A 22,669-nucleotide genomic window follows, 5' to 3' on the forward strand; every position below is an offset into this window, starting at 1 on the left:
GGGAGGGGGAAGGGTTTAGGGGGGTATATTGATGTTTGCTACATCTCCTGTTTTTCTTTTTATGTTTTCTTCTATATCTTGAAATTACTACTATTACCTATAAACACTTGTAGGCAAGACCTGAGGAAAGGAAAACTGTAGAACATGGGGGGGGGGGGGGGGGGGGGGAGGTATCCAAAGGGCCCTCAGTGGACACATTTAGAGAAGCTCCTCCTTAATGTCAAGTTCTCTACCAGAGGGCTGCCCAACTGAGAGGAATCCATCACAAGAAGGCCCAGTGGCACTTCAACCTGCCACCCCCAGGATGACACCATATCCCAAAACCATTATACCATGCCTCCAATTGCTAGAAAAACAGGTGAGGGAATGTGTAATGAGCTGCCCCAGCCAACAATAGTGATGCAGCCCCAAAGACCTCCCCTAATGCTCAGGTTCAAAGTAAAACTACCCTTAGAAATAAGCATCCCATTGCCGAGAGAGAAAAGGAAAAGCCAGAGTGTCCTTGGGAATGGAAGGAAAGACCAGGATTTTCCCTGGTGAGGTAGGGACCGAGTTACCCTGCCGGGTAGACAGGGGCATGAGAGGGATGAAGCCCAATTCCCTGGCTAAAAAAAAGCGGTATGTCATGCCTCCTCCAAAGGAAAGCCGGTAGATGGGTTATCCCCAGAGCAGCTGAAAATGGATGAGAGTAAACTGTTGGAGGGGGGGAGGATCTCATCCAGGATACCAACAGCATGGAGATTTGGAGGAGAGAGTACCCCACTCTAGAGAATGACATGAGGACGGGAACCTGTGGTAACTGCAGGAATGGAGACGGGGGACAGAGCCAGCGGGGGACAAACTTTGTTCCCATGCCACTTTTTACGTTGAAGCCTGTTAATGAACTGGACTATTATTTATGTTTGATTGATGCAGATGACAATTTTCTTTTATTTTTTTTTAAAAATAAGCAAACATGCTGGCCACAGCTAGCAAAATTTGCATGGGGAGTCCTCCTGTACATCCTGCTACCAGCACATCTTCTAAGAAGACATCTTCTGTTGCAGGAGGGACTGTGGAAGACAGGAGAGTTAGACTGAATCCTGAGATTGTTGATGACTTCTTATTCATCCACAGATTAAAAAATCGTAACAGTACTTCTTAGGGCATATTTCTCCCCTCTAGGACATACAGAACAGGTTGTATTTTGTAGCCCTGAATATTTTAACAGAGTGGATTAGGATTCCTTGGGGTAGTAGAAGTCAGCTATTGTTGGGGTTGGAAAGGTATAGGGTGGTGGTTATTATAGTTGCTCATTGTTACTGTTTTTTATTTCTAATTTATACACAACAGTTGCACACCATATTGTTCATTTTTATACTTTAAGATTTAAATATAAAATCGTAAGTGTTCGCAGCTTCTGCAGATGAGAACAGAGCCCACGGGAACGGGCCGGAGCCTGCAGGGACGAGGTGGGGACAGAGACCGAACCCACAGGGACGAAGCGGAGATGGGGACAAATTTTTATCCCCGTGTCATTCTCTACCCCATTCTACAGAATAAATGGAACAGGAAGCTTGACAAAAAGACAAACAAAATAGTGCTAAGGGGCGGTGGGAGGTCACAGTGTGGATCTGTGAAGTAGGAGGTGCACTGCCAGCCCCACAAGACTGAAGGGGCTTACAGCAGTAAGACTGTTTTGAAGCATAACGCGAAACTGTGCACATTGTGGACATGTAAAGGCAAAGGAACTCTAGTCCAATAACTTTTGTTTGCTGAGAACTGTTGCTATGTTTTGGGTATGAATAAAGGCAGAAAACCTGGAACAGATTGTTTTTTAAAGCCTTGGATTGAACTCTAAACAGACCTGCAAGGATTATACTGTTGGGAATTACCAGGTGTGCTTGAGGAGATGGGACCTTGAGAAAGGTCATGTGGAGGGAATTTGTGCAGGATGACCCCTGCCACCCTTAACAGAGCTATTGTCAGCAGCCACGCAAGGTAAGGGGTATTGAGCGTGGAAACTGCTGGCAGAGTGGAGGCTAAGGGCTGGTGAAAGAGGGGCATTTCAGACCCAGGTGGTCGGTTGAACCCTGGGGAGAGGTTAAAGAGGCCGCGCTTGGATTTGTTTTGTTTATAGGTCTGTATTTATTTCAATGGATAGCTACCCAGTTTCAAAAGCAGCAGGAGGGCTCCCAGAAGGCGCTACAGGACATGGTGGAAGCCATAAAGGAGCAGCAGAAACCCCTGTTACAACTAGTGCAGGAGCAAATAAGAACTACGGGGAATTGTTGCAAAAAAAAAAAAAAAATCGCCCAGACCCTCAAGTCTGGAGATCCCTGACAATGGTGATAGGACTGAACAGTTTTGGACTCTTTTTATTGGGGAAAATTTAGGAAGAGGGACGACGTAGAGGACTTTCTAGTTACTTTTGAATGCATTGCCTCAGCAGTGGGATGACCAAAGGAACAATAGGCGGAGAGGCTTGCTGGCTGTCTCACTGAGGAAGCCTTGGCAGCCTACAGGGCTTTAACCCCAGTTCAAGCTATAGCTTATGCTACAGTAAAAAACGCATTCAAGGACAAGCTGGAGCTTAATAAAGATTATTATAGAAGACTTTTCCAAGAAACTTCGAGGGGAAGAAAGGCCCTCTGCCCTGGTATAAAGGCTTAAGGACTTAGCCTATATGGCTAAAGACGGAGGGGAAAACAGTGGATAAAATAATGGAGGCTATAATATTGGAACAATTTCTAATTGCAGTCCCTTGGGATATAAAGGAGAGGCTTAAAAAGCAAGGAATACATTCAGTGGAGGAAGCCACCCAGTGTGCAGAGTTGTATCATGAGGCCCCAACTATTAAATCCAATCCCTTTGTCCCTTGAGCTACTACTGAAAAATGTAAGCAAAATCCAAATAATAATTTTTATGATTTGAAGCTGGATTTCCAGAGCAATTTCTATATCGGATAGTTACAATGCTACAGTCTCTGAGGGCACAGGTGACAGTAAACTGGATATGTATGAGGACTCTTTTGTAGAGGATCTTTGTGAGGATTCTAGGACTACTAGGGGTCTTATCACTTGCTTGTATGCTTTTCAGCGTAGGCTAATGCGTCCCTATCTTGCTCATAGGGAGCGCTGGCATTGGGAGCTAGGGGTGACTATTGATGATAATGATTGGTCCTTTTTGGAGAACGGATGGATGAGGGTGTCAATATCAGTTCCCTTTAAAGAGAGTGCAGTCCCCTCCGAAGGGACACCACCTTGTAGTGGTGGAGGGGCTTCTGTGTTTCAATGACTCAGAGGGTTATGCTGAAGGGTTACCCATATCAGACAGGCCTCTGAGGAGAAACCAGACAAAGAGTGTCCCAAACTGGGAGAGTGGTAAGCTGGCAACCTGAAGTTCTTATGCCCAACGGCCCAGCTGCCCTCTGAAGTTTCGTCTTCTTTACGTAAATTTCCTCTCTGCAATTGCAGTTCGTCTTCTTTACGTAAATTTCCTCTCTGCAATTGCAGTTACCTTAACTGAGAGGAAGGGGACAACCGGCGGTCAGCCACCGATGGCCAGCGTTTTGTTCCCTGAGCAGCAAGTGCAGGACTGCTGTGCGACGAACTGCCCACAGATGAAAGGGTTGGCGAGTCCTTTGATTAGTGCCGAAGGAGCGCTGATATTCTTGGACCTGGAAAAAACAACTCCATCACTCCCGAATTATTCAACCACCATGTCCAAAGGAGTGGAGGAGTGAGTTAGAGGCATATGCTGAAACGGAGGACATTTACAGCAGAACCCAAATCGGCGAACCACTCAAACACCTAAGAGAAATCAACTTGGAGTTTTTGGCTCCCATGGAGGTTACACTGAATACCATTTGGAAGGCGCTTCGGGACCTAACAGTGGCAGTAAATAATTTTGTTTCAGATATAATTTTATTAGAGAGTTACATGGACAATTTAACTGAACCCTTTGAGAGTGAAAAATTTATATAACAAATGATTCTACATGAGCAAGAACTGGTTATGATTTTGAAAATGATAATAGACCAGAAACTTTGAATAATAAAATGAATATTATTATAGATGACTAATATCGAGATTATTGTTTTTCCCAGTTCCGGGTATGACTCCTAAAGTTTTCCTCAGAAATATTTCCTCAATTATTACTTTAAAAGGAGTGAAGCCTGTGAAAACTGGGATTACTTTAATCAGTGGGATTTGAATTAGGGACCAAAGTATATGTATTGTTAAATAACTTCTGGTTTTTAAAAGAGAAAGAATGTAATCAGATGTATTATTTCTAACTAATATTGGACAATAAGTATGTTTTCAATTAAATGATTTGACTATACACCGTATTGGCCTTGAAGAGGCCAACCAGATGATCAATGTGGAATAATGAATTAGACGAGTAATATCTGGGGATAATCAGGTTAATACCACGTTTTTTTTTCTGTTTACTGTTTAATTCATCTCCTTGTCTTGTTTCACCCTATTTAGTGGTCTAAGAAAGAGAATAGAATTACCTGACTGAAATACTTCCTATATATTACTTTCTCTGTATTTCCAGCAAGTTGTTTTATCGCTTGTAAAAATGTAAATGGTTATAAATAAAAAATTAAAGAGAGTGCAGTCAAAAGTACTCTATAGGTGGTACTTGACTCCTGTACATTTCCACCACGTTTCCAAGTGCATCCCCATTGTGCTGGCGTGGCTGTGGTCAGTGATACTATGGGCCACATTTGGTGGTCCTGTTTTAAAGTGCAGGCCTACTGGAAAGCTATACAGCATAGATTACAAAATTGGTTTCTTAGGCTAATCAAATGATCTCTTGAATATTTCATATCTTTATAAATAATTCTCACCTCCAACATTCTGAAGCTCAGTCTGTGGCAGGGAAACAGTGAAGCCCTACACTGTTGGTAGGCTAGGCTGTCAGAGCCACTCACTCTCACTCATAGACCCACCCTCTGCCACGCCCCTTCCGGACATAATTCGCAACCCCAACGTTCTAAATGATGGTGTAGATCGGAATTTCTCTTTTTCCACCATGACTTTTGCCCCGCCCTCGCGTCGAAACGTCATGACCAAACACCATCGCTCACCCGCCCCGCCCTCGCCTGTAAACCTCATCCCCTCCCACCGACTTGCACACTCCGCCCTCCCTCCGAATTCAACAACCCCCCCCCCCTCCGCGTTAAGACCCCCTGGACTCCCCTTCCGCGACTCTGTCGACCCCTCCCCTTACCGCCAAAAAACGACCACCACCGCTGTTCAGTACCTGTGCTGACGAGGAACCCCAACCCCCGACAGCCGAAGTCCTGTTCTAGCCTTCCCCGTTGCTTCCTGAATGCTCTTCTGTTCAATTCTTCTGCCTGCGTCTGACGGCAGACGCACGCACAGAAACCTGAAGAGAATTTCATTCAGGAAGCAACGCCAGGCAACACGACAACAGAACTTCGGCTGACGGGGGTTCAGGTCCCCCATCAGCATAGGTACTCGACGGCGGCCGGTTTTCGCCGGGAACGGGGTGGGTTGACATCGTCGCGGAAAGGGGCGGGTCCACGGGGTCGTCACGCGGAAGGGGGGGTGTTCAATTGAACTCCTTGGGCGGGAGGGAGGAAAACCTTTCTAGCACCCGTTTCATTTGCCTCTGAAACGGGCATTATTTACTAGTCTACTAAGAAACATCCTGGTCTCACTAAGTCTCAGGCTTTGTTGACTAGGCATGCTATGTCTGTTGCGAGAGTTGTGTTAGCTGCCCACTGGAAATCTCCCACCGAGATGGTTAAACAAATTATGGTACATATGTGAAATGGAGAGACTCTGGGCTGTTCATTGTCGCACTCTGGCAAAATGGAAAGCTATATAGGAACCCTTCCTGAGGCATTGCTCTTGTTATGGAGGGAGTGGGAGGGGATGTGATGTGTGTGTGGGGGAGAGGTTGGTTTAGGTGGGAGGTTTAGTTGGTTTGCAGTGGGGTGGGGAGGTGTGGGCACTGGAACAAAAAATTCCAAAAAATGTGAGGTTATAGTTTGTAATCATAGGTGCAATGAGACTGTTTTTATATGTTCTTATATGGTGGCAGAGTTTAGGCTGAATGGTATTCTGGTTGTGTGTACTTTGTGTTGCATTTTGCATTTACTTCTACATCTACTCTGCTGTTGTATTGTCTTTTCAATGCTTAATAAAGACTTCTAAAATTTAAAAATAAATAAACAAACAAAGCTGACCTAGAGTAATACATATCCCTTCCCATTACTTTAGATGGCAGCATTAATATGATAAAAATGATTACATCTGTCAATGTGGAACTGTGTCAAAAGTCTTGCTGAAAGCCAGGTACACTACATTTAGCAGTCTCCCCCAATCCAACGCTGTAGTCACCCCATCAAAGAAACTAGACCCATCTGGCAACACTTACCTCAGGTATTTATTTTTATTTAAAACCATTTATGTTCCACCAAGTTCAGTCAATAGACTGTCCAAGAAAGAGAGCAAAACTATAACACTTATATAACATTAAACAAAAAAAAAAGTCACTTAAAAATAATAGTAGCAGAGCTGAGGATGGCTTAAAGGCCACCAAATAACTATTCAAATACCAGGCTTTCAGATATTTATTAAAGATCATACACACTTAAATTATTTCAAAGGTGTCTAGAGAGATTGATGTTGAAGAAAGAAACAATGAGTAACCCCAAAAAAGTGCCATTGCTTTTCACTTACAGTGGGGGAAATAAGTATTTGATCCCTTGCTGATTTTGTAAGTTTGCCCACTGACAAAGACATGAGCAGCCCATAATTGAAGGGTAGGTTATTGGTAACAGTGAGAGATAGCACATCACAAATTAAATCCGGAAAATCACATTGTGGAAAGTATATGAATTTATTTGCATTCTGCAGAGGGAAATAAGTATTTGATCCCCCACCAACCAGTAAGAGATCTGGGCCCCTACAGACCAGGTAGATGCTCCAAATCAACTCGTTACCTGCATGACAGACAGCTGTCGGCAATGGTCACCTGTATGAAAGACACCTGTCCACAGACTCAGTGAATCAGTCAGACTCTAACCTCTACAAAATGGCCAAGAGCAAGGAGCTGTCTAAGGATGTCAGGGACAAGATCATACACCTGCACAAGGCTGGAATGGGCTACAAAACCATCAGTAAGACGCTGGGCGAGAAGGAGACAACTGTTGGTGCCATAGTAAGAAAATGGAAGAAGTACAAAATGACTGTCAATCGACAAAGATCTGGGGCTCCACGCAAAATCTCACCTCGTGGGGTATCCTTGATCATGAGGAAGGTTAGAAATCAGTCTACAACTACAAGGGGGGAACTTGTCAATGATCTCAAGGCAGCTGGGACCACTGTCACCACGAAAACCATTGGTAACACATTACGACATAACGGATTGCAATCCTGCAGTGCCCGCAAGGTCCCCCTGCTCCGGAAGGCACATGTGACGGCCCGTCTGAAGTTTGCCAGTGAACACCTGGATGATGCCGAGAGTGATTGGGAGAAGGTGCTGTGGTCAGATGAGACAAAAATTGAGCTCTTTGGCATGAACTCAACTCGCCGTGTTTGGAGGAAGAGAAATGCTGCCTATGACCCAAAGAACACCGTCCCCACTGTCAAGCATGGAGGTGGAAATGTTATGTTTTGGGGGTGTTTCTCTGCTAAGGGCACAGGACTACTTCACCGCATCAATGGGAGAATGGATGGGGCCATGTACCGTACAATTCTGAGTGACAACCTCCTTCCCTCCGCCAGGGCCTTAAAAATGGGTCGTGGCTGGGTCTTCCAGCACGACAATGACCCAAAACATACAGCCAAGGCAACAAAGGAGTGGCTCAGGAAGAAGCACATTAGGGTCATGGAGTGGCCTAGCCAGTCACCAGACCTTAATCCCATTGAAAACTTATGGAGGGAGCTGAAGATGCGAGTTGCCAAGCGACAGCCCAGAACTCTTAATGATTTAGAGATGATCTGCAAAGAGGAGTGGACCAAAATTCCTCCTGACATGTGTGCAAACCTCATCATCAACTACAGAAGACGTCTGACCGCTGTGCTTGCCAACAAGGGTTTTGCCACCAAGTATTAGGTCTTGTTTGCCAGAGGGATTAAATACTTATTTCCCTCTGCAGAATGCAAATAAATTCATATACTTTCCACAATGTGATTTTCCGGATTTAATTTGTGATGTGCTATCTCTCACTGTTACCAATAACCTACCCTTCAATTATGGGCTGCTCATGTCTTTGTCAGTGGGCAAACTTACAAAATCAGCAAGGGATCAAATACTTATTTCCCCCACTGTATAGATGAGTCGATCACTCTGAACACCTCTGAGATCATTTTAAAGTGGCCTTGATTCCAATGATCTTTGCTGGTCTTGCCAAAAATCAACATGGTATTCTTCCTCATCTCATATTTGAATGCATCAATCTACACACCTTCTGAGATGTATATGGAACACAATACTAGATATTTTAAAATATAAAGAAGCACTATTCCTAAAACATGTCATTTGGAAATTCTTGCTCACTCTCTATGATGAAGGGAAAGCCTTATTTGATTTTTTTTTTTATTTCTATTGCTTTAAAGGATAATTCAAATTTATCAGTATGCATGTGGTAGAACTGGGTTATATTGTTGAAACTATGAAAACAAATCAGCAAGCAAATCCCCACTTCACATTCAAATGGAAGCAACGAGATGCCTCTTCTGTTAATGAATCCACAATCAATAACATTTGCTACATTTTGTTCTTGTGCTGAAATACACTCGTTAAATGTTCTTACATATCATTGCTCAAATGTTAAAAGCATTTGTTATATTTGTTATGTATCCTTTTATATATATATACACACACATTTACAGATCGTAACAGAGCTTTTATCGTGATAGCTTGCTGTTTTATGTGGCAATTTGAATCAACTGATGTATCTGTTTATTATTTATTTCTGTGGAAAGATGTTGCGACAGCAGTTCTGGAACACACTACCACGCAACCTGAAAGCGATCTACGAACAAATCACCTTCCGCAAATTATTGAAGACCCATCTTTTTGAGAAAATTTACGGAAAGAACTAAAACACATAAAGCCCACACTCATTGTTCAGTCATGCATCAATACAGCCACTCCTGTATTCTCATCCCCCAAAATCATACCACACTCATACCTTTACTCACAGAAAATGTATACCAAGTGTGTTCCTGTTATTATATATTGCCCCTTTTTGTCTCCCTTGCTTCCTTCCAATGTTTCTGTGCTTTTTCCATGATTATACTCCTTATCGATACTTTAACTTTGACTCAAACGACTCATCACAATGTAATCCATAACCAAGTTGTAACAAATTGTATTTCCATGATTCATAATGTATTGTAAGCCACACTGAGCCCGCAAAAAGGTGGGAAAATGTGGGATACAAATGCAATAAATAAATATACAGATACCTAGACTCCTGAATCAGGCATATTGTTGCCGAAACACGGGACCATGTCGAGTCCACAGTATCTGTGCTTTGACAGATAAAGACATATTTATCTACCTCTGGAGTCCAATGAATGGTTTGTGGACCTGCGTCCCTTCCCTATTTCTTTGGACAGTACTTTCTCCATAGAGTTCCTTCTTTGTTTATCACGTTGCTACTGGCACTACATTCGGATTAGTTTTCAACCTCCACTCCCTGAATCATGTGTTGCCCAAACTTCATGTAGTGCCAAAAGAAAACAGAACAGCACTTCCAGACACTGCCAACAAGCCTGTGCAGCACGAATTCTCAACCCAGTCCTCGGAACACACCCAGCCAATCAGATTTTCAGGATATCTGAAAATGCATGAGAGCTTTGCATGCATATTCATTATGGATACCCTGAAAACCTGACTGGCAAAGTATGTCTCAAGGCCTGAACTGAGAACCAATGCTGTGGACTGCAGCAATATAGAAGATCAACTGAGGGGGGGGGGGGTCCAGCTTGAAGGAAGTGGAAACCACTACTACTTAACATTTCTAGAGCGCTACTAGGGTTACGCAGCGCTGTACAAATTAACGAATAAGGACGGTCCCTGCTCAGAAGAGCTTACACTCTAAAAGACGAAATGTCAAGTTGGGGTAGATGAGATTTCCTGAGAAGGGATGAAGTGATTAGGTGCCGAAGGCGACATTGAAGAGGTAGGCTTTGAGCAATGATTTGAAGATGGGTAGGGAGGGGGCCCGGCGTATGGGCTCAGGGAGTTTGTTCCAAGCATGGGGTGAGGCGAGGCAGAAAGGGCGAAGCCTAGAGTTGGCGGTGGTGGAGAAGGGTACTGAAAGGAGGGATTTGTCTTGAGAGCGGAGGTTACAGGTAGGGACGTAAGGGGAGATGAGGGTAGAGAGGTAAGGAGGGGCTGCAGATCGAGTGCATTTGTAGGTGAGTAGGAGAAGCTTGAACTGTATTCGGTATCTGATCGGAAGCCAGTGAAGTGACTTGAGGAGAGGGGTGATATGAGTATATCGGTTAAGGCGGAAGATAAGACGTGCGGCAGAGTTCTGAATGGACTGAAGGGGGGACAGATGGCTAAGTGGGAGGCCGGTGAGGAGTAGGTTGCAGTAGTCAAGGCGAGAGGTAATGAGAGAGTGGATGAGAGTTCGGGTGGTGTGCTCGGAGAGGAAGGGGCGAATTTTGCTAATGTTATAGAGGAAGAAGCGACAGGTCTTGGCTATCTGCTGGATATGCGCAGAGAAGGAGAGGGAGGAGTCGAAGATGACACCGAGGTTGCGGGCAGATGAGACGGGGACGATGAGGGTGTTATCAACTGAGATAGAGAGTGAAGGGAGAGGAGAAGTGGGTTTGGGTGGGAAAACAATAAGTTCAGATTTACCAGATGGTAAACCTGATTGCTAGGGACTGAATGGGGATGGGGTCAGAGACTAGCAGGACTATTCAAATCTAGACTAAAAGCACACCTTTTTTAAGCCTGCTTTTCACTCATAACCCCCTATGCACCTTTTCAGTACCCACATTTGTTTTAAATAATTCCCCAAATAAATAATTCCCTAATCCCTTATTTGTCCAGTTTGTCTTGAATAGATTGTAAACTTTGTCAAGCGAAGCAAGGACTCTCTCTTATTTGTTTTGTGTACAGTACTAGGTATATCAAGTACTGCCATAGAAATTAGCAGAAATGTGCTAGGGAACAGGGATTAGAGAATGTGTGTGGGGAGATGGGCATAGGGAAAGAAGAAAATATGCAGGTGGGTAGACTATTTATTTATTATTATTATTTATTACATTTGTACCCTGCGCTTTCCCACACATGGCAGGCTCAATGCGGCTTACATAGTAACAATATAAAGAATTACAAAGTCGTAAGAAGAATATACAGTTTGTGGTAAACGCAAAACTAATGGGGTTAACGGAAAGTAAGTTAAACAAAGGAGGAATAGGGTTCAGAAGGAAATGAGCGTTGGGAGGTAGGCGTAGAAGGATGGAAAGGAATGGATATGGGGTAGCAAAAAGGATAATGGGGAACATGGTCAAAATATAACTATTGTCAATAATAATAATTAGTTACATAAATTATTCAGAATGTGCCCGAGCAGCCAGGCTGTTATCAGAAAGGGAACTTCTCAGGACAGGACCCCCTCACACCCACCCAGTGTATTGTCCACTTTGTCCAGTAACAATCCTGGCTCTTACACTGCAGATTTTTTGGCAATATGGATCCTGCTAGAAAAATAGTAAAGATCACTGCTGTAACCCTATCGTTCATTACTCTGAGATCAGCCGAACCAATTTGTAATTGCCAATCTGCTACTTACTTTCACTTTTGTGAAGAGGAGCCACGTTCTTCTATTTCCAGTATACCAGAACCACTCAACTCCGAAGAAGCACTGAGAAGGTTTGACAGCACTGCTGCCACAAGCCAGGTCAGATTAACACTACATTGGGCCCTAGGCAAACATATTTGTGGGGCCTCCCCTCCCGGTGTGGTGGCAGTAATACTTTGTGAGTGAGCAGGTGGACCGGAGTGGTTCAATGGTTAGAGCTGCCAAGATACCCAGTTCCAGAAGGGAGATTCTGAGCTAGTCCTGGATTTTTAATAACCCTATCCTGGTACATTATGAGATGTGAAGCACTGATTTCACTTGGTACCATCAGGGACTACAAATAGCATACTGAATTAGGATAGAAGTTCAAACACTGGACTAGCCAAAAAGTCTCTCTCCTGGAACTGGGCAACTTGGCAGTAAGCCAAGAACCAAAGCAGTTGGGCAAGTCATTTTCACCTACATTGCCTCTGGTACAAACCAGAGGTGCCTAGGGACAATGTGTCTGAGGTATATATTTACCAAGTTTTACATGTGAAAAAGCTTCACAAAAAATGGAAGCTTATGAAAAGCTACAGACAGAGAGAGGCAAGTATTAGGAATTTGCCCAATTCCCCAGACTGAAAACTTCCTTTCTTTCTTTCTTTCATTTAGTATGCGCACAGGTACATTTCTAGCAGCGAACTTTCAAAGGGAAGATTTTCAAAAGGAAGCTCAGACCACATTTAAAAAAAAATACAATTGCATGCACTCTTTCAGGCAGTGTTCCCGCTTCTACACCGCCATGCACAGTTCTTACATTTGCTCTGGTTCATTTCCCTCAGCTTCTTATCTGTTCCCTTCTCCACTACTGCCAACTCCAGACTTCGCGCCTTCTGTCTCGCTGCACCCTACGCCTGGAATAAACTTCCTGAGCCCCTACGTCTTGCCCCATCTTTGGCCACCTTTAAATCTAGACTGAAAGCCCACCTCTTTAACATTGCTTTTGACTCGTAACCACTCGCCTCCACCTACCCTCCTCTCTTCCTTCCCGTTCACATTAATTGATTTGATTTGCTTACTTTATTTATTTTTCTGTCTATTAGATTGTAAGCTCTTTGAGCAGGGACTGTCTTTCTTCTATGTTTGTGCAGCGCTGCGTACACCTTGTTGCGCTATAGAAATGCTAAATAGTAGTAGTAGCAGATCCTTCAAACTTTATCCCATTCTTCTTAAATTCCTACTCCCTTTTCAACAATCCCATTCCCCCACAAACACTCACTGGTTCCACAACTCTTCATTAGCCCCTCAGCCTCCACCTACTCCACGGTTCTTGAAACAGCCCCACCGTCCCGCGACTAGAATCCTCCTCATTGACTGGATCCTACCACAGTCTCTGAACTGGAAGAGGAAGGACTGGAGAGATACAGAGGGCTAAATCTTGAAAAATATCCAGGAACTTTTGCTGTCATTGAGTGGAGGAGTAGCCCTATGGTTATTGCAGTGGCCTGAGAACCAGGGGAACCAGGTTCCATTTCCATTGCAGCTCCTTGTGACTCTGGCTAAGTCACTTAACCCTCCATTGCCTCAGGTACAAAATAAGTACCTGTATATAATATGTAAACCGTTTTGATTGTAACCACAGAAAGACAATATAAGGTATATCAAATCCCAACCACTTCCTCTTAATTTACAAATTTGTAGAATCTTGAAAAAATCCAGAACATTCAATAGTGCCCACTAAACTTCTGCACCCTAGGCACATGCCTAGTTTGTCTATGTCCAGAACTTACCTTAATACACTTGAAATGTACCCTGCCCAACCCCACTGCTTTTTCTTCTCCTCATGAGCACAGACTTAAAAAAAAATTTAATTGAGGTCTACCTTACTTTATATTTATTTGTATTAGTTTTCGGCAGTCCTGCTCCCAGTTCTTCCTCAGTGAATATCAAATGTTTATTACCTTTTTTTTCCTTATTAGCCTCTATACTGTGTCCCCCTTCACCTTTTCTTCTATCACATACACAACTCCAAAAATGTATTTCTTAGAAAACCAAGCAGCTTTTTTTTTTGTCTTAACTTTATTTATATTCCTAAAAGTTTTGTCCACTGCTGTTCTACTTATTCTAAATATTTCCATTCATCTAATGGCTTCTTGAGGTATTCCATCTTAAATTAGTTTTCCTGAAGCCCGAGACCCTCACCTTTGGAAGAACCACATAAATATCAGGTTTACACAACACTTATCACGCAAAATAGATATAAATATACGTCACAGTTGACTGTTTTGAAAACACTTATACAGCCCAAATGTGGTGTGCATCTGCCTGGCAGCACTGTTTTTACATATACAGCACATAAGGTTGCAAAGAAGTAGATTCATATTGAATAGTTCCTCCCTCTCATTTGTGCTTTGAGAAAACAGTTTGAAGTTATTAAATTGGATTTTGAGGTCACAAAAGGCCAGTATAGCTTCCCTAGTGAGTGCAATTCATTTTTACAGCTTCTGAAAATACGGTAGTGATGCCAGTACCCAAGAAAACGCAATGCATGAGAGGAAAATAAAGGACAGAAGATTAAACGTGCACTATGAGGAAACAAATCACAGAACTACTGCAATCAACTTTGAGAGACCTTGCAGCAGAAGCATCCTGGAGAGGCAGATGGGGAACCAAGGTGTATTTCTATCTCCAAGATGGATCACTAGCACAAAACGAGATACTGTATACATCAACCATCAGAACAGAAGCAGAATCAATGTGACGTCATCATCACATATGAACTCACCCTTAAACCAAGTCAAAGTCCTGCAAAATGAAGGCTTAAAGCCTAGCAAGTCAAAATGGGGGGGGGGGGGGGGGGGAGGAGAACCAGAACTAAGACCTATCTCTTTAATAAGGCATACCACAAAGATCAACCAATGTGAACATACACAACTCCTCCACATATATTCAGCATTGTCTTATAATATCTGATTGTTATATTACTTTCACGTTTCTTCTTTATCATTTTACCAATGATCTTTCTGTAACACTACATGTCTATTTTCTAATGTCATTCCACTATTCATGATGTATTGCCACATTGAGCCTGCAAAGAGGTGGGAAAACATGGGATACAAATGCAATAAATAAATAAGACGAAAATCTGCAGCAACACTGCACCCCTTGCTCCACATCTTGCACAGAGAATCAACAGGCCCGATCTCATCAGTTAAATATTGCCATAACCCTCAAAGACCCTCCCCTCTAACTCATTTCAGACTCTTAACGGAGCATTTACCATTCTTCAGACCCTCCTCCATTTGTATTTATTTGTGACATTTATATCCCAAACAAGTTTGAGTTCAATATGGCTTACAATAAACAGTACACGATACATAAAGAATAATGCACGCTCTCCCCATCCTCTGAGGAATACACGCATTTCTCCCCCTCCTCCTCTTCTTACAAACCCGGTCCAGAAAGCTCCTCTCTCTCATCTTCTATATCTGCCTTCCTCACATCCTCCCCCGCCAGATCTCTCTTCCAGCATCTTTCTCGCCTCAGTTTTTTTTTTCTCCCACCTACCTCATAGCTATTCCCAGACCTCCCTTCTCTCCCTCCCCTCTTTAGCTCAGTCCTATTCCCTACCCTAAAGCTACCAATAAAAAAAAAAATCTCACGCATTCAGCTACTCTCCAAACGGCGAGCAAGCACCCCTCCTCACACGCATTCGGCCACCAGACCCCCCCCCCCCCCCCTTCCCATGGTCTAGCCCGTCTCCTCCATATCCGCGATTAGACAGCACTAAACCGACACCTAAGGCTACCCACCTACAAAGCCGCAGCTTTCCTTCTCCGGTACATTAAGCCGTCTCTTATGACACAACTTCTCTCTCTCCCTCAGGCTGCGTCCAGCCCTCCTCTGACGCTACTTCCTGTTTCCGGCAAGGAAGGCGGGACGCTGGTCGCTGGAAACCTGTGGGGGCCTGACGTGGGCGATCTCTCAAAGACGAGCTGGAAGCAGAGAGCGGCACGGGAATGGGGGGTTTGCGGGGACGGAAGGAGTTCCCGTGGGAGTTTACCAGCCTGTCTGACCGACACCTACCTACCCAGGGCTCTCCGAGACGTACAAGTACCGCTGCTGCCTCCTGCCTTCAATAATTCCGCGCAGCCGCACTTACTCTCTGCTTGGGCTGACGCAGCAAGGCTCACTCTGTCTCTGACACAAGGAGGTTTACTGAAACGGTATGACGTCAAAAGGGTGAAGCCGACCATCCCTCTGTAGCCGCCATATTGGTCAGAACAAAACAAAGCTGCTGCTGTTGCACCCACGTTCTCTTTCTTTGTTATTTTATATCAGTTATACTTAAATGCTGGCTTCTGCAGTATACGGATGTACACAGAGGAAGCAAGTATCAGAACGGATCGTAATCAGTGTGTCCGTTCGAGGGGCTGGTTTGTCATCTTTGCTGTGTTGGTTCATCTATAGGGACATCCTATTATGCATTTGGGTATCGGGGCTCAGATTTTTTCACCTAATAAAGGGTAACCAAAACATGCCTCGTTTTCTGAGAATCAGGCGCTCAACATTCACAGTTTTTACTTTTAACTACAAAGGTTGAAACCTGGGAGCATTTAAAATCTTTTTTTTCCCTGTGCCTAGATCAAAAGTGAAATATGATATGTGGAAACATGCTCCTTTTGTTTTGTGGAATGCAGTAGTATATTATAAAAATGCACTTGACATTTTTTATTACTACTATTTAAAAGGTTTTGACTAATGAGGAACGTGCTGTCTTCATGCAGAAGTCCACAGTCTGTCTAAATGTGCCAGTTTTGTTGAATATATTTATTTCTACTTAAGGTCTGTTTGGATGTAAATGTAAGTAGCACACTATTAGCTGCCAAGTTAATTATTTTCCGTGGAAAATAAATCTGTTTGCTGCTTGCTATGTGAATATTCCATCACTGTTTCATTATTCCTGCCAAGTACTACATACTTTAATGGTTTTAATTTGTTTATCCAGACCTTACATGCACAAAGGTATTGCTTTTTAAACCCAAAAGGGAAACCTAAGGGTGGTTCAACAATTAGATTTAAACTGTGTCGTTCTGACTTTGTTTTGGACAGCTTTGTGTCCTAATGATCTTTACATCTGCTGTATGGAATTTTGGAAGATGGAAAACAGGAAATAAATAAATTTTGAATGTACTCTGTTGAAGTTGTTTACTTTTGCAATGTGTGTATGGATGCCTGTACTGGTGTGTGCGTGTAATAATGTTTGAATAATTGTGTATACTTATGGTTGTGATTTATGAGCATGCGGCATTATTAAAGGGCAGACTTTTAAATACCTGGTTGGGTATAAATGCTAATCTCAAAATTGTTAAATGTTTCAGGCATATCCATCAGCTTGCTCCCATGATGTTGTTATAGTTCAGAAAGAAGTTTTCAGTTTTGGCACAGTATAAGTTAACCACGAAAACCAATGGACTGCATTTTAGCCCATTTAGTTATGTTTCAACAGATGAGAGATCTGCATGAAACCAAATATTCTTACTATTTTGACTTATAAAATCAATTGGCCCTGAAATATGCTCAAAAACAGAAAAATCCATTTGTGTGTCTAAAACAAACCTCTATAAAAAAAGATGATGTGAAGATGTGATTCCATGTGCCCCAATGAAAGGAGAGCTTAATTTTACTTCCATTTAATTTCAATATATTCCATCTTAATAACTCCAGGGTTTCCAAGGCAGATTACAACAACAGTTAAGTTGAACCCTACAAGAAAAGGGATATCCTCACTAAGATTTGGCCATGTATTACTGTATTGTATAGAACAGTGTAGAAAAATGAACTTATTATTGCTGTTTCTATCAGCTACAATCCATTTTTAATGCTGTTTTAGGGGCACTTTTACCAAGCTGTGATAAAAGGGGCCCTGTGGTAGCATCGGCATGTGGATTTGCCACGTACCTAGATTGTAAGCTCTTTAAGCAGGGACTGTCTCTCTATGTCAAATGTTCAGCGCTGCGTGCGTCTGGTAGCGCTATATAAATGCTAGTAGTAGTAGTAGTACTGACGCCCCTTTTACCATAGCGGGTAAAAGGCCAAAGAAAGGAAATGGCAGTGCGGTAAATAAATACTTGTAATGTGATCATTTCTGGGGGAGCCCTTATCACCACCTGTTACCTACCACCAGCGGTTAAAAAAAATTTTTCAGGTCACACTGGAAATGGCATTTGCTGGTGGCGGCACCTACTGCTGGCTCCTGCGTTAGGCTAGCAGTAGTGCTGGATTGGCACATGACAAAGCAGCAGTAGCTCTACTGCCACATTGTAAAAGGGCCCCTTAGTGATTTTCTGTTTTATTTAATTATTATTATTATTATTTATTACATTTGTACCCCGCGCTTTCCCACACATGGCAGGCTCAATGCGGCTTACATAGTAACAATATAAAGAATTATAAAGTCGTAGGAAGAACAATTAATGATATATATCTACATATGGGAAGCTTTACAATAATTAAAAAAGCTGTCAAATAAAAAAAAAAAGCACATAGGCAGTCATAAGCGTTTCCTATTTTTTTTTATATAGAAATGTATTTATTGTCATCTTAAAAAGCAACAAGGCAAACGATCTGCAAAATCCAACGTGGAGAATGAGCCAACAGATCAATGTAACATCAAAAAGTATTTTATTCAAGATACCGTATACAAGACAAATGCCCGACACAGGCCGTGTTTCGCCCAAGAAAGGGCTGCATCAGGGGCTAGAGTAAACAAACATATTAAATCATAAAATATAAACAAATAAATCATATATAATATTAAAAAACATAAAAATGATAAACTATAATATAAAATATACATGTGAAGCATAGACATGAATTATCAATAATAAAAATTGCTTTTCAAATTTGACTCCGTATAAATAAAATAAAATTACATAAAAATAAAAACCAACGTATAAATCATATGAGATGCATTTATATATATACTAATATAATGATATAATACAATGTCACACATCTTAACGTAAAAAGTATACATTTAAAAATGTATGTGAATACATATAAATATATGCGTTAACAGCAAAGAAAGGGCACTTATGCAAACATATATATATATGTGAAAATCGAATTAATTTTATAAAAGATTGAATAGAATCATGGAATGATAATAGCATGAAATTATAAAAGGACACGTACCTAGTCTGTATCTTTCTAAAAAAAACAACTATGAAAAAACATTTCGTTATGCCATTTAAAAAAATAAAAAGTGATTTGAAAATATATATATTGTTATGCCATTTGAAAAGGTGAAGAATAAAAAATTAAATAAATAAAAATAAAGAAATAAAGAATAAAAAATAAGACAAAAAAATTCAAAAACTATGTAAAATATATAATACTTATAATTTGCATGTCAGAATAAAAAATATATTGAAGAATAAAAAACCAGCATAAACAGCATGTACCTAAATAAAATAAATAAAAAAATAAAAATGAATGGAAAATGATTGTAAAGAGCATACAAGTACTTAGAACACCCAAATGCTGTTTATGCTAGTTTACAGTATGTATGGGGCGGAATGGGCTGAATTGGCGAAATTGAGTTTTGCATTGTTGTTCGTTTATGTGGGTATTTTGCGTATGTTTCGGTGGTCTCAAAAATTAAGCTGATGCTGAGGGGAAGAACTTCCTGAAAAGGTGGATCTTAAGGATTTTTCAGAAGTTCAGGTAGTTGTTCGTGAGTTTCAGGTCTTTTGGCAATGAGTTCCAGAGTTGGGTGCCTATAAAGGAGAAACTGGAGGTTTATGATGATTTGTATTTCAGGCCCTTGCATCTGGGGTTAGGTATGATCTTGGTGCTTTCATCATGTTTCTTATTGGTAGATCAGTTAGTTTGGTCATGTATCCCAGTGCAAGTTCGTAGATAATTCTGTGTACGATACAGCATATATTGAAAGCTATGCGCTCATTAATTGGTAGCCAGTGTAGACTTTGTAGGAGGGGTTTCGCGCTTTCGAATCATGTTTTTCCGTAGATAAGTCTGGCTGCTGTGTTTTGTGTCATCTGTAGTTTTCTTATGATTTGATCTTTGCAATCTATATAGATTCCATTGAAGTAGTCTACGTGGGCTAGTGTCATGTCGGTGCTCACCTCGCCCTCTGGTGGCCAGAACCGGTGGCTGCTGTGGACCATCACCCGTTCCAGATTTCAGCGCGGTCCGGTCCAGATCTTCTGGGCTGCCAGACTTGCTTGCTTGGATTGAACCAACACAGCACCCATAGTTTCCTGGTGATGGTTGCAGCTGAGCTCCAGGTGCTGCTGGGCTTATTAGCCATTCTGAAACCTTGCTGTTTGCCTTTGCATTGCATCTAAGGCCCTGGTATGTTGGTGCTTTTTGCACTTCTGCTAGTCCGGTTGTTTGCCTGAGATTCTTGCCTGTTGCTAGTTAGTCTGTGTTTAGTTTAATTTAGGTTTTACTTGCTTTCCTTGCCTGGTTTCTTGTTTGTAATTCTGTGTTTAGTTTCTGTTTGTCTGTGTTCTGGCTTTGGGGCTGCTTGCAGCTCTTAGTTCTGTGTCTTGTTAGTCAGTGTTTGTTTCCTGTTTTGTGGCTGTTCTGCAGCTTTCTGTTCTGGCCTTTAGCTTTCCCTTCCTTGCCCAGTCTCCTGCCTTGCTGCCCATGTTCCTCCCTTTCCCCTCTGACCCTCAGTCCCTGTGCTGCCTTGCTGTTATCCAGTCCTGCCCTGTCCAGCAAGTCCTGCCGGCCACCTGAAGCCCAGAGCTCAACTCTTGGTGAAAAGTGGCCAAGTGCAGGTGAAGCCTAACTGCTTGCCTGAGATTTGCCCTGTTTCTAGCGTGGGGTGGTTTCACCTGCCACTGCCACTCCTCGGCAGTGGCCCAAGGGCTCACAACCTAGTTTCCAGCCGTGAGAACGTGACAGCTAGCACCATTGTTTGAATCATGTTACGGAATATGTCCCTAGGGAAGTAAGGTTTTATATGTGAGTTTCCACATTGTGTAGAACATTTTCATTGTTGTGGTCTTGGCTTGGTTTTCGAGTGACAGGTTGCGGTCTATGGTAATGCCTAGGATTTTCAGGTTGTCTGAGATTGGGAGAGATGAGCCCAAGGCATTGATGGTAGTGGGGTGTTTAGTTTTGTGTTGGGATGAGAGAATGAGACATTGTGTTTTTTCTCTGTTGAGTTTTAACTTAAATGCTGATGCCCAAGGTTCCATGATGGTCATGCTGTTTATGATTCCATTGGTGAGTTCTGATGTATTCTTTTTGAAGGGTATATAGATTGTGATGTCATCCGCGTAAAGAAAGGGGTTAAGTCCTTGTTTGGATAGGGATCTGGCTAGTGGGATCATCATTAGGTTGAATAGTATGGGCGAGAGTGGTGATCCCTGTGGTACTCTGTATTCCGCTTTCCAAGATGGGAAGATATCTGAGTTTGATTTTACTTGGTATGTCCTGGAGGTCAGAAATCCCTTGATCCAAGTAAGTACTTTTCCTGTAATTCCTAACTTGTCGATGATTCTTAACAGTGTATGGTGGTCTACCATGTTGAATGCGCTCAACAGGTTAAATTGGAGAAGGAGGATGTTTTTGCCCATTGGTATTTCCTGCTTGAATCTGGACAGGAGTGTAACTAGTACTGTTTCTGTATTATGGTGGAGTCTGAAGCCAGATTGAGATTTGTGCAGTATGGTGAATTTGGTGAGGTATTCTTGGTTGTTAGAGGTATAGATGCAGTCGGCCTGTAATTTGTGATTTTGTCTGCTTTTTTCTTGTTGTATTTTGGGATGGGTGTTAGTAGAATGTTTCCTTTGTTCCGTGGAAATAGGCCTTCTTGGAACATGAAATTAAGGTGGTCTGTGAGTTTGGTGATGAAGCAGTCAGGGGGGCCTTTCATAATATAGTTGGGACAGGTATTTAGTTGGCAATGAGCGGAGGAGAACTTTCTGATTGTATGAGCCACTGTTTCCATGGTTAGATGGGTGAAGTTTGTCCAGGTACAGTCTGACAGGTATTCCCCTAGGTTTGGATCTAGTTCGTTAATGAAGGTTTCAAGTTTGTTGTTACCTTGATGCAGCCTTTTGCATAGGTTGACAATTTTTTCTTCAAAGTATCTGACTAGTTCTTCTGCAGGTGGGAAGTTTGCATTCAGCGTTGTTACTGTTTTGGTGTTGAGTATGTTGTCCACTGATTTGTATAGTTTCTTTGTGTGTTTGTAGTCTGTACCTATTTGTTCTTTATAGTATTTTCTTTTGGATTGTCTTATTTTATTTTTGTATTTCTTTTGAGTCTCTTTCCATGTCTTTAGTGTTTGTTCATTTTTGTTTTTCCTCCAGGTTCATTCGAGTCTTCTGGATTGTGTTTTTAGTATTTTTAGCTCTTCATTGAGCCAGAGTATTGTGTTGCGTTTATGTGAGGTTTTGGTTCTTATGGGCACTGTTTCGTTTATTACCTTATTTCATCTTTCGTCCCATTCTGCGAGGAAGTCTATGGAGTTGGTTTGTGGCAACTAGTTGTTATTGTATATTGTTTGCCAGAATATTGTCAGGTCTACTGTTCCTCATGTTTTGTAAACGTTCTTGTGTTTGATGAGGTCCTTTCGTCTTCCAGCATGGCAAGGGTCTATTCCACGTTTGGCCACAAGAGGAGGCTAATGCTACATCAAATCCACACTCAGTTTTCCAGCACAATAAAAGTGTAAGTAGCATCTCACTTCATCTGCCAAAGCACAGATCATTAAACCTCTCAAATGCTTACACCCAAGGAGGTTTTATGACAGGAGCCATGAGCCTATCTGGTCCATTATCTGGGCTGAAAGCAGTGGGCGGAGCTTGTTGCCATATTAAGTGACCCCAAACATTCGCAGACACTATTGTA

The 22,669-nt window shown here is 42.2% G+C and overlaps 1 protein-coding gene across 1 annotated transcript in view; it reads right to left on the reverse strand.

The window, feature by feature from the left end:
• The window catches only part of CAMTA2 (calmodulin binding transcription activator 2), a 177,413-nt gene extending 161,795 nt beyond the window's left edge, over positions 1 to 15,618 (reverse strand). Inside the window, 1 exon segment of the mRNA XM_030187287.1 lies at positions 15,589 to 15,618. The gene's annotated coding sequence lies outside the window, so the exon portion shown is untranslated.
• Between the last annotated feature and the right edge of the window lie 7,051 nt (positions 15,619 to 22,669).

Source organism: Microcaecilia unicolor, chromosome 14 (assembly GCF_901765095.1).
Source record: "Microcaecilia unicolor chromosome 14, aMicUni1.1, whole genome shotgun sequence".
NCBI classification, from domain to species: Eukaryota; Metazoa; Chordata; class Amphibia; order Gymnophiona; family Siphonopidae; genus Microcaecilia; species Microcaecilia unicolor.